Here is an 11,535-nt window from a genome sequence, read left to right as displayed (position 1 = left end):
AAATGTACACAAATGCATTTCTCCTGTACATGAAATCAAATACACTGCCCTTTGTACACAATGAAAGACATGGACCTCAACATGATTTTGAATTTATTGTTTTCATTTACAAATACTTCATTTATTCATCGCAATTTAAGTCAAAGTCCAACACCCCCCCCCCTTTTTTTAATAAAATGCAAATATGCATTACTGTTCATCTTAATACGTGGTATTTATTAAGTTGCGACATTAATTTTAAGAGAAACATTTATTCTTGTCTATAACAGAATCAAGTACAAATATGCATTAAAGTTCTACTTGAATTTATATTCCGTTATCAACTTAACTGTACAAAAACATTTCTTTTTGTTTATACCGGAGTAAAATGCAAATATCCATTACTGTTCATCTTAATACATGCCATTTATTCCGTTATCAAATTAATTTGAAGAAAAACATTCCCTCTTGTCTTTAACAGAATAAAGTGAAAATATGCATTAGTGTTCATTTTATTCCGTTATTACTCTACAGAACCATTACTTTACATGGTCTATACCGGAATAAAATACAAATACTCATTACTGCTCATCTAAATATATGGCATTTATTCATTAGTGTTAGAATCAGACCCATGAACTCAATCACATCCTCATTAGTGTTAGAGTCAGGCCAATGAACTCAATCACATCCTAATTAGTGTTAGAATTAGGCCCGTGAACTCAATCACATCCTAATTACTATTAGAATTAGGCCCGTGAACTCAATCACTGTTTAATTAGTGTTAGAATCAGGCCCGTGAAGTCAATCACATCCTAATTACTGTTAGAGTCAGGCCCATGAACTCAATCACATCCTAATCAGGCCCATGAACTGGGTCACATTTTAATTAGTGTTAGAATCAGGCCCGTGAACTGGATCACATTTTAATTAGTGTTACAATCAGGCCCGTGAACTGGATCACATTTTAATTAGTGTTACAATCAGGCCCGTGAACTGGGTCACATTTTAATTAGTGTTAGAATCAGGCCCGTAAACTGGATCATATCCTAATTAGTGTTAGAATCAGGCCCGTGAACTCAATCACATGCTAATTAGTATTAGGATCAGGCCTGTGAACTCATTCACATGCTAATTAGTGTTAGAAGTTAGAAAGGCGGCATAATCTTATTATTCGCTCCGCGTAAAAGTGTAAGATTTATTTTTCCTTTAGTAAGAGTTATTTGCTCTTTAAATTTGGTTTATTCCGTTAAATTACTATAGTAATATGCAAATTTTCAAACATTTGCATATGGCACAGGTGAAAGAAGTATAAATTAAAAACAACCTTGTGGGTGGAGGTGGGGGATAATTCATCCCGCGGAGTGAATAACATGATTATGCCTAAACACGTAGTAAACGGTCATCCTTTGCGACTCATTCAATAGAATGCCTTCCATCAAAGGTACAGGTAGTGCATAAGACTGTTTACAGGCATTCAAAACGCATTCAAAGTCCGTGCAAAAATGAGAACATGGAAATACATTGACATGATGACAAACGATTAATGTTCCTGTGTGCAATAAATTGTATAATTAACATTAGTTAAAAATGTACACAAATGCATTTCTCCTGTACATGAAATCAAATACACTGCCCTTTGTACGCAATGAAAGACATGGACCTCAACATGATTTTGAATTTATTGTTTTCATTTACAAATACTTCATTTATTCATCGCAATTTAAGTCAAAGTCCAACATCCCCCCCCCCTTTTTTAATAAAATGCAAATATGCATTACTGTTCATCTTAATACGTGGTATTTATTAAGTTGCGACATTAATTTTAAGAGAAACATTTATTCTTGTCTATAACAGAATCAAGTACAAATATGCATTAAAGTTCTACTTGAATTTATATTCCGTTATCAACTTAACTGTACAAAAACATTTCTTTTTGTATATACCGGAGTAAAATGCAAATATCCATTACTGTTCATCTTAATACATGCCATTTATTCCGTTATCAAATTAATTTGAAGAAAAACATTCCCTCTTGTCTTTAACAGAATAAAGTGAAAATATGCATTAGTGTTCATTTTATTCCGTTATTACTCTACAGAACCATTACTTTATATGGTCTATAACGGAATAAAATACAAATACTCATTACTGCTCATCTAAATATATGGCATTTATTCATTAGTGTTAGAATCAGACCCGTGAACTCAATCACATCCTCATTAGTGTTAGAGTCAGGCCAATGAACTCAATCACATCCTAATTAGTGTTAGAATTAGGCCCGTGAACTCAATCACATGCTAATTGGTATTAGAATTAGGCCCGTGAACTCAATCACTGTTTAATTAGTGTTAGAATCAGGCCCGTGAAGTCAATCACATCCTAATTAGTGTTAGAGTCAGGCCCATGAACTCAATCACATCCTAATCAGGCCCATGAACTGGATCACATTTTAATTAGTGTTAGAATCAGGCCCGTGAACTGGATCACATTTTAATTAGTGTTACAATCAGGCCCGTGAACTGGGTCACATTTTAATTAGTGTTAGAAGCAGGCCCGTAAACTGGATCATATCCTAATTAGTGTTAGAATCAGGCCCGTGAAGTCAATCACATCCTAATTAGTATTAGGATCAGGCCTGTGAACTCATTCACATGCTAATTAGTGTTAGAAGTTAGAAAGGCGGCATAATCTTGTTATTCGCTCCGCCATAAAGTGTAAGATTTATTTTTCCTTTAGTGAGAGTTATTTGCTCTTTAAATTTGGTTTATTCCGTTAAATTACTATAGGAATATGCAAATTTTCAAACATTTGCATATGGCACAGGTGAAAGAAGTATAAATTAAAAACAACCTTGTGGGTGGAGGTGGGTGATAATTCATCCCGCGGAGTGAATAACATGATTATGCCTAAACACGTAGTAAACGGTCATCCTTTGCGACTCATTCAATAGAATGCCTTCCATCAAAGGTACAGGTAGTGTATAAGACTGTTTACAGGCATTTAAAACGCAATGAAAGTCCGTGAAAAAATGAGAACATGGAAATACATTGACATGATGACAAACGATTAATGTTCCTGTGTGCAATAAATTTTATAATTAACATTAGTTAAAAATGTACACAAATGCATTTCTCCTGTACATGAAATCAAATACACTGCCCTTTGTACGCAATGAAAGACATGGACCTCAACATGATTTTGAATTTATTGTTTTCATTTACAAATACATCATTTATTCATCGCAATTTAAGTCAAAGTCCCCCCCCCCCCTTTTAATAAAATGCAAATATGCATTACTGTTCATCTTAATACGTGGTATTTATTAAGTTGCGACATTAATTTTAAGAGAAACATTTATTCTTGTCTATAACAGAATCAAGTACAAATATGCATTAAAGTTCAACTTGAATTTATATTCCGTTATCAACTTAACTGTACAAAAACATTTCTTTTTCTTTATACCGGAGTAAAATGCAAATATGCATTACTGTTCATCTTAATACATGCCATTTATTCAGTTGTGACATTAATTTTAGAAGAAAAATTTCTTCTTGTCTCTAACGGAATAAAGTGCAAATATGCATTAAAGTTCATATCGAATTTATATTCCGTTATCAAATAAACTGTACAGAAGCATTTATCTTTGTTTATGACGAAGCAAAATGCAAATATGCAATACTATTCATCTTAATACATGCCATTTATTCCGTTATCAAATTAATTTGAAGAAAAACATTCCCTCTTGTCTTTAACAGAATAAAGTGAAAATATGCATTAGTGTTCATTTTATTCCGTTATTACTCTACAGAACCATTACTTTACATGGTCTATAACGGAATAAAATACAAATACTCATTACTGCTCATCTAAATATATGGCATTTATTCATTAGTGTTAGAATCAGGCCCGTGAACTCAATCACATCCTCATAAGTGTTAGAGTCAGGCCAATGAACTCAATCACATCCTAATTAGTGTTAGAATCAGGCCCGTACACTGGATCATATCCTAATTAGCATTAGAGTTAGGCCCGTGAACTAGATCGCATTTTTGATTAGCGTTTAAATCAGACCCGTGAACTCAATCATATCCTAAATAATGTAAGAATCAGGCCCGTGAACTGGATCATATCCTAATTAGTGTTAAAATCAGGTCAGTGAACTCAATCACATCCTAATTAGTATTAGAATTAGGCCCATGAACTCAATCACTGTTTAATCAGTGTTAGATTCAGGCCCGTGAACTGGATCACATTTTAATTAGTGTTAAAATCAGGCCTGTGAACTGGATCATATCCTAATTAGTGTTAGAATCAGGCCCATGAACTCAATCACATCCTAATTAGTATTAGAATCAGGCCAGTGAACTCAATCACATGCTAATTAGTGTTAGAATCAGACCCGTGAACTGGATCACATCCTAATTAGTGTTAGAATCAGGCCCACGAACTCAATCACATCCTAATTAGTGTAAGAGTCAGGCCCGTGAACTGGATCACATTTTAATTAGTGTTAGAATCAGGCCCGTGAACTCAATCACATCCTCATTAGTGTTAGAGTCAGGCCAATGAACTCAATCACATCCTAATTAGTGTTAGAATCGGCCCCGTACACTGGATCATATCCTAATTAGCTTTAGAGTTAGGCCCGTGAACTGGATCACATTTTTGATTAACGTTTGAATCAGACCCGTGAACTCAATCATATCCTAAATAATGTAAGAATCAGGCCCGTGAACTGGATCATATCCTAATTAGCGTTAGAATCAGGCCAGTGAACCCAATCACATGCTAATTAGCATTAGGCCCGTGAACTCAATCACTGTTTAATTAGTGTTAGAATTAGGCCCGTGAACTCAATCACATCCTAATTAGTGTTAGAGTCAGGCCCATGAACTCAATCACATCCTAATTAGTGTTAGAATCAGGCCCGTGAACTGGATCACATTTTAATTAGTGTTAGAATCAGGCCCGTGAACTGGATCACATTTTAATTAGTGTTAGAATCAGGCCCGTGAACTGGATCATATCCTAATTAGTGTTAGAATCAGGCCCGTGAACTCAATCACATCCTAATTAGTGTTAGAATCAGACCCGTGAACTGGATCACATCCTAATTAGTGTTAGAGTCAGGCCCATGAACTCAATCACATTCTAATTAGTGTTAGAATCAGGCCCGTGAACTGGATCACATTTTAATTAGTGTTAGAATCAGGCCCGTGAACTGGATCATATCCTAATTAGTGTTAGAATCAGGCCCGTGAACTCAATCACATCCAATTAGTATTAGAGTCAGGCCCATGGACTCAATCACATTCTAATTAGTGTTAGAATCAGGCCCGTGAACTGGATCACATTTTAATTAGTGTTAGAATCAGGCCCGTGAACTGTATCATATCCTAATTAGTTTTAGAATCAGGCCCGTGAACTCAATCACATGCTAATTAGTATTTAGATCAGGCCCGTGATCTCATTCACATGCGAATTAGTGTTAGAAGTTAGAAAGGCGGCATAATCTTGTTATTCGCTCCGCCATAAAGTGTAAGATTTATTTTTCCTTTAGTATGAGTTATTTGCTCTTTAAATTTGGTTTATTCCGTTAAATTACTATAGTAATATGCAAATTTTCAAACATTTACATATTGCACAGGTGAAAGAAGTATAAATTAAAACAACCTTGTGATTGGAGGTGGGAGGTAATTCATCCCGCGGAGCGAATAACATGATTATGCCTAAACGCGTAGTACACGGTCATCCTTTGCGACTCATTCAATAGAATGCCTTCCATCAAAGGTACAGGTAGTGTATAAGACTGTTTACAGGCATTTAAAACGCATTCAAAGTCCGTGCAAAAATGAGAACATGGAAATACATTGACATGATGACAAACGATCAATGTTCCTGTGTGCAATAAATTGTATAATTAACATTAGTTAAAAATGTACACAAATGCATTTCTCCTGTACATGAAATCAAATACACTGCCCTTTGTACGCAACGAAAGACATGGACCTCAACATGATTTTGAATTTATTGTTTTCATTTACAAATACTTCATTTATTCATAGCAATTTAAGTCAAATATCCAACCCCCCCCCTTTTTTTTTAATAAAATGCAAATATGCATTACTGTTCATCTTAATACGTGGTATTTATTAAGTTGCGACATTAATTTTAAGAGAAACATTTATTCTTGTCTATAACAGAATCAAGTACAAATATGCATTAAAGTTCAACTTGAATTTATATTCCGTTATCAACTTAACTGTACAAAAACATTTCTTTTTGTTTATAACGGAGTAAAATGCAAATATGCATTACTGTTCATCTTAATACATGCCATTTATTCAGTTGTGACATTAATTTTAGAAGAAAAATTTCTTCTTGTCTATAACGGAATAAAGTGCAAATATGCATTAAAGTTCATATCGAATTTATATTCCGTTATCAAATAAACTGTACAGAAGCATTTATCTTTGTTTATGACGAAGCAAAATGCAAATATGCAATACTATTCATCTTAATACATGCCATTTATTCCGTTATCAAATTAATTTGAAGAAAAACATTCCCTCTTGTCTTTAACAGAATAAAGTGAAAATATGCATTAGTGTTCATTTTATTCCGTTATTACTCTACAGAACCATTACTTTACATGGTCTATAACGGAATAAAATACAAATACTCATTACTGCTCATCTAAATATATGGCATTTATTCATTAGTGTTAGAATCAGACCCGTGAACTCAATCACATCCTAATTAGTTTTAGAGTCAGGCCAATGAACTCAATCACATCCTAATTAGTGTTAGAATTAGGCCCGTGAACTCAATCACATCCTAATTGGTATTAGAATTAGGCCCGTGAACTCAATCACTGTTTAATTAGTGTTAGAATCAGGCCCGTGAAGTCAATCACATCCTAATTAGTGTTAGAGTCAGGCCCATGAACTCAATCACATCCTAATCAGGCCCATGAACTGGATCACATTTTAATTAGTGTTAGAATCAGGCCCGTGAACTGGATCACATTTTAATTAGTGTTACAATCAGGCCCGTGAACGGGGTCACATTTTAATTAGTGTTAGAATCAGGTCCGTAAACTGGATCATATCCTAATTAGTGTTAGAATCAGGCCCGTGAACTCAATCACATGCTAATTAGTATTAGGATCAGGCCTGTGAACTCATTCACATGCTAATTAGTGTTAGAAGTTAGAAAGGCGGCATAATCTTGTTATTCGCTCCGCCATAAAGTGTAAGATTTGTTTTTCCTTTAGTAAGAGTTATTTGCTCTTTAAATTTGGTTTATTCCGTTAAATTACTATAGTAATATGCAAATTTTCAAACATTTTCATATGGCACAGGTGAAAGAAGTATAAATTAAAAACCAACTTGTGGGTGGAGGTGGGGGATAATTCATCCCGCGGAGAGAATAACATGATTATGCCTAAACACGTAGTAAACGGTCATCCTTTGCGACTCATTCAATAGAATGCCTTCCATCAAAGGTACAGGTAGTGTATAAGACTGTTTACAGGCATTTAAAACGCATTCAAAGTCCGTGCAAAAATGAGAACATGGAAATACATTGACATGATGACAAACGATCAATGTTCCTGTGTGCAATAAATTGTATAATTAACATTAGTTAAAAATGTACACAAATGCATTTCTCCTGTACATGAAATCAAATACACTGCCCTTTGTACGCAATGAAAGACACGGACCTCAACATGATTTTGAATTTATTGTTTTCATTTACAAATACTTCATTAATTCATCGCAATTTAAGTCAAAGTCCCCCCCCCCCTTTTTTAATAAAATGCAAATATGCATTACTGTTCATCTTAATACGTGGTATTTATTAAGTTGCGACATTAATTTTAAGAGAAACATTTATTCTTGTCTATAACAGAATCAAGTACAAATATGCATTAAAGTTCAACTTGAATTTATATTCCGTTATCAACTTAACTGTACAAAAACATTTCTTTTTGTTTATAACGGAGTAAAATGCAAATATGCATTACTGTTCATCTTAATACATGCCATTTATTCAGTTGTGACATTAATTTTAGAAGAAAAATTTCTTCTTGTCTATAACGGAATAAAGTGCAAATATGCATTAAAGTTCATATCGAATTTATATTCCGTTATCAAATAAACTGTACAGAAGCATTTATCTTTGTTTATGACGAAGCAAAATGCAAATATGCAATACTATTCATCTTAATACATGCCATTTATTCCGTTATCAAATTAATTTGAAGAAAAACATTCCCTCTTGTCTTTAACAGAATAAAGTGAAAATATGCATTAGTGTTCATTTTATTCCGTTATTACTCTACAGAACCATTACTTTACATGGTCTATAACGGAATAAAATACAAATACTCATTACTGCTCATCTAAATATATGGCATTTATTCATTAGTGTTAGAATCAGGCCCGTGAACTCAATCACATCCTCATTAGTGTTAGAGTCAGGCCAATGAACTCAATCACATCCTAATTAGTGTTAGAATCAGGCCCGTACACTGGATTATATCCTAATTAGCGTTAGAGTTAGGCCCGTGAACTGGATCACATTTTTGATTAACGTTTGAATCAGACCCGTGAACTCAATCATATCCTAAATAATGTCAGAATCAGGCCCGTGAACTGGATCATATCCTAATTAGTGTTAGAATCAGGCCCGTGAACTCAATCACATCCTAATTAGTGTTAGAGTCAGGCCCATGAACTCAATCACATCCTAATTAGTGTTAGAATCAGGCCCGTGAACTGGATCACATTTTAATTAGTGTTAGAATCAGGCCCGTGAACTGGATCACATTTTAATTAGTGTTAGAATCAGGCCCGTGAACTGGATCATATCCTAATTAGTGTTAGAATCAGGCCCATGAACTCAATCACAAGTTAATTAATGTTAGAATCAGGCCCATGAACTCAATCACATGTTAATTAGTATTAGAATCAGGCCCGTGAACTCAATCACATGCTGATTAGTGTTAGAATCAGGCCCGGGAACTCAATCACATTTTAATTAGTGTTAGAATCAGGACCATGAACTGGATCATATCCTAATTAGTGTTAGAATCAGGCCCGTGAACTGGATCATATCCTAATTTGTGTGCGAATCAGGCCCGTGAACTCAATCACATGCTAATTAGTGTTAGAATCAGGCCTGTGAACTCAATCACATCCTAATTAGTGTTAGAACCAGGTGCGTGAACTCAATCACATGCTAATTAGTTTTAGAATCAGGCCTGTGAACTGGATCACATGCTAATTAGCGTTAGAGTTAGGCCTGTGAACTGGATCACATTTTATTTAGTTTTAGAATCAGGCCCGTGAACTCAATCACATGCTAATTAGTGTTAGAATCAGGCCCGTGAACTGGATCATATCCTAATTAGGGGTTAGAATCAGGCCCATGAACTCAATTAATCACATGCTAATTAGTTTTAGAGTCAGGTCGGTGAACTCAGTCGCATTTAAGTTATTGTTAGAATCAGGCCCGTGAATTCGATCACATTATAATTAGTGTTAGAATCAGGCCCGTGAATATAGAACTGCAATATCAAAGTTATTCATATAGGAAAACGAAAGTATATCGTATGACGTATGCAATTTGTGTGTGTTTGAGTTCACGGAATTTCCGGTCGGATCAGTTCACGGGCTTATAGCCTTTCCCTAAAAATATAACTAGAGAGTGCATCGGAGCAAATGCAAAAAAAAAGAAAGCTTAATTCTCATTGAAACACAATAAATAAAGTTCATAAAGTTTATATATATTTACGTCAATAACGTCAAATATTATTAGCACCGCGGTGCTAATAACAGGATAATGCCGGTGTATCGGTGATCGCGAATGGTGTATTTGGTGAAAGGCCCGAGGTGTTCCAGAAAACGTATAAATTATAGTTTTAGATGTCTATAAATAGCCCCACGCGCGTCAGGGGAATCCCAACATGATGTATTAACTCATACCCAACTGTCTAGTTTTAAGGCTGAAAGAGCAGTGTGTGCTTTGGGTGAAAGGCCCGAGGTTTTCCGGATGATTTATATATGTACCACAATATATTTACTTTCTAAATAATATTCTCACTGTTTTCTTCTATATGCAGATGTTTTCAAGCATGTAATTAAGGGAATGTTCATAACTTTGTAAAGTAATTAATCTGCTTTAAAGTAAGTACAAAAATAATACATGAAGATCGGGTCATACAGCTTTAAGGAAATAAAAAAAAAAATTCTATTTATTAGTTATGTAAAACTTTGATCCCCTATTGTGGTCCCATCCTAACCCTAGGGGTCATGAGTTTAACAAACTTGAATCTGCACTATGTCAGAAAGCTTTCATGTAAATCTCAGCTTTTCTGGCTTAGTGGTTGTTGAGGAGAAGAGTTTTCAAGATTTTCCCTAAATTTTTGTAAATAAAACTTTGATCCCCTATTGTCGCCTCATCTTACTCCCGGGGCCATGATTTTAACAAACTTGAATCTGCGCTATGTCAGAAAGCTTTCATGTAAATTTCCACTTTCCTGGCCTAGTAGTTTTTGAGAAGAATTTTTTTAAAGATTTTCCCTATATATTTGTAGGTAAATCTTTTACCCCCTAATGTGACCCCGTCATACCCCCGGGGGTCATGATTTTGAGAAACATAAATCTGCACTATGTCAGAGAGCTTTCATATAAATTTCAGCATTTCTGGCCCAGTGGTTTTTGAAATGACCCCAACCTATTTTTGCATATTTGTGATTATCTCCCCTTTGAAGGGGGCATGGCCATTCATTTGAACAAAATTGAAAGCCCTTCACCCAAGGATGCTTTTGGCCAAGTTTGGTTATAACTGGCCCAGTGGTTCTGAAAAAAATGTAAAAAGTTCACAGACGGACAGATAGACAACGGACAGAAGGCAATCAGAAAATCTCTCTTGAGCTTTAAGCTCAGGTGAGCTAAAAATGAGTACCTGAAGTTGAAATAAAATATATGATAGAGTTGTAAGAGTTCCTCATTGACAATATCTTCGTGGTCTTTGGTGAGCGGGTCTTCCAACAGTCTGTTGGAATTCCCATGGGCACGAATTGTGCTCCTGTTAGCTGACCTGTTTCTATATTCATATGAAGCAGAAAAAATCTCTTGTTGTGGCCTTCAATTCGACATTTAGATATATCGACGATGTATTATCTATTAACAATAATAATTTTCATTTGTCGATTCAATATATCCCACTCCCAGTGAACTCGAAATAAAAGACACCACAGAGTCATCCACTTCTGCTTCATACTTAGATATTTTATTACTTACTTAATCCACTTCGTCCCATGGGGGACATAGGGCAACCAATGGTTGTTTCTGTAACCGATGGATATTTTATTGAAAGTAGACATTAACGGCAAAGTGACAACTCAACTGTATGACAAACAGGATGATTTCAGCTTCTCCATCGTCAACTTCCCATATTTATGTAGCAATATTCCATTCTCACCTGCATATGGTGTTTATATCTCTCAACTGACTCAATACGCAAGAACTTGTTCTGCATATG

This window comes from Ostrea edulis, chromosome 8 (assembly GCF_947568905.1).
Source record: "Ostrea edulis chromosome 8, xbOstEdul1.1, whole genome shotgun sequence".
Lineage (NCBI taxonomy): Eukaryota > Metazoa > Mollusca > Bivalvia > Ostreida > Ostreidae > Ostrea > Ostrea edulis.
Note: the sequence above shows the minus strand (reverse complement) of the source record.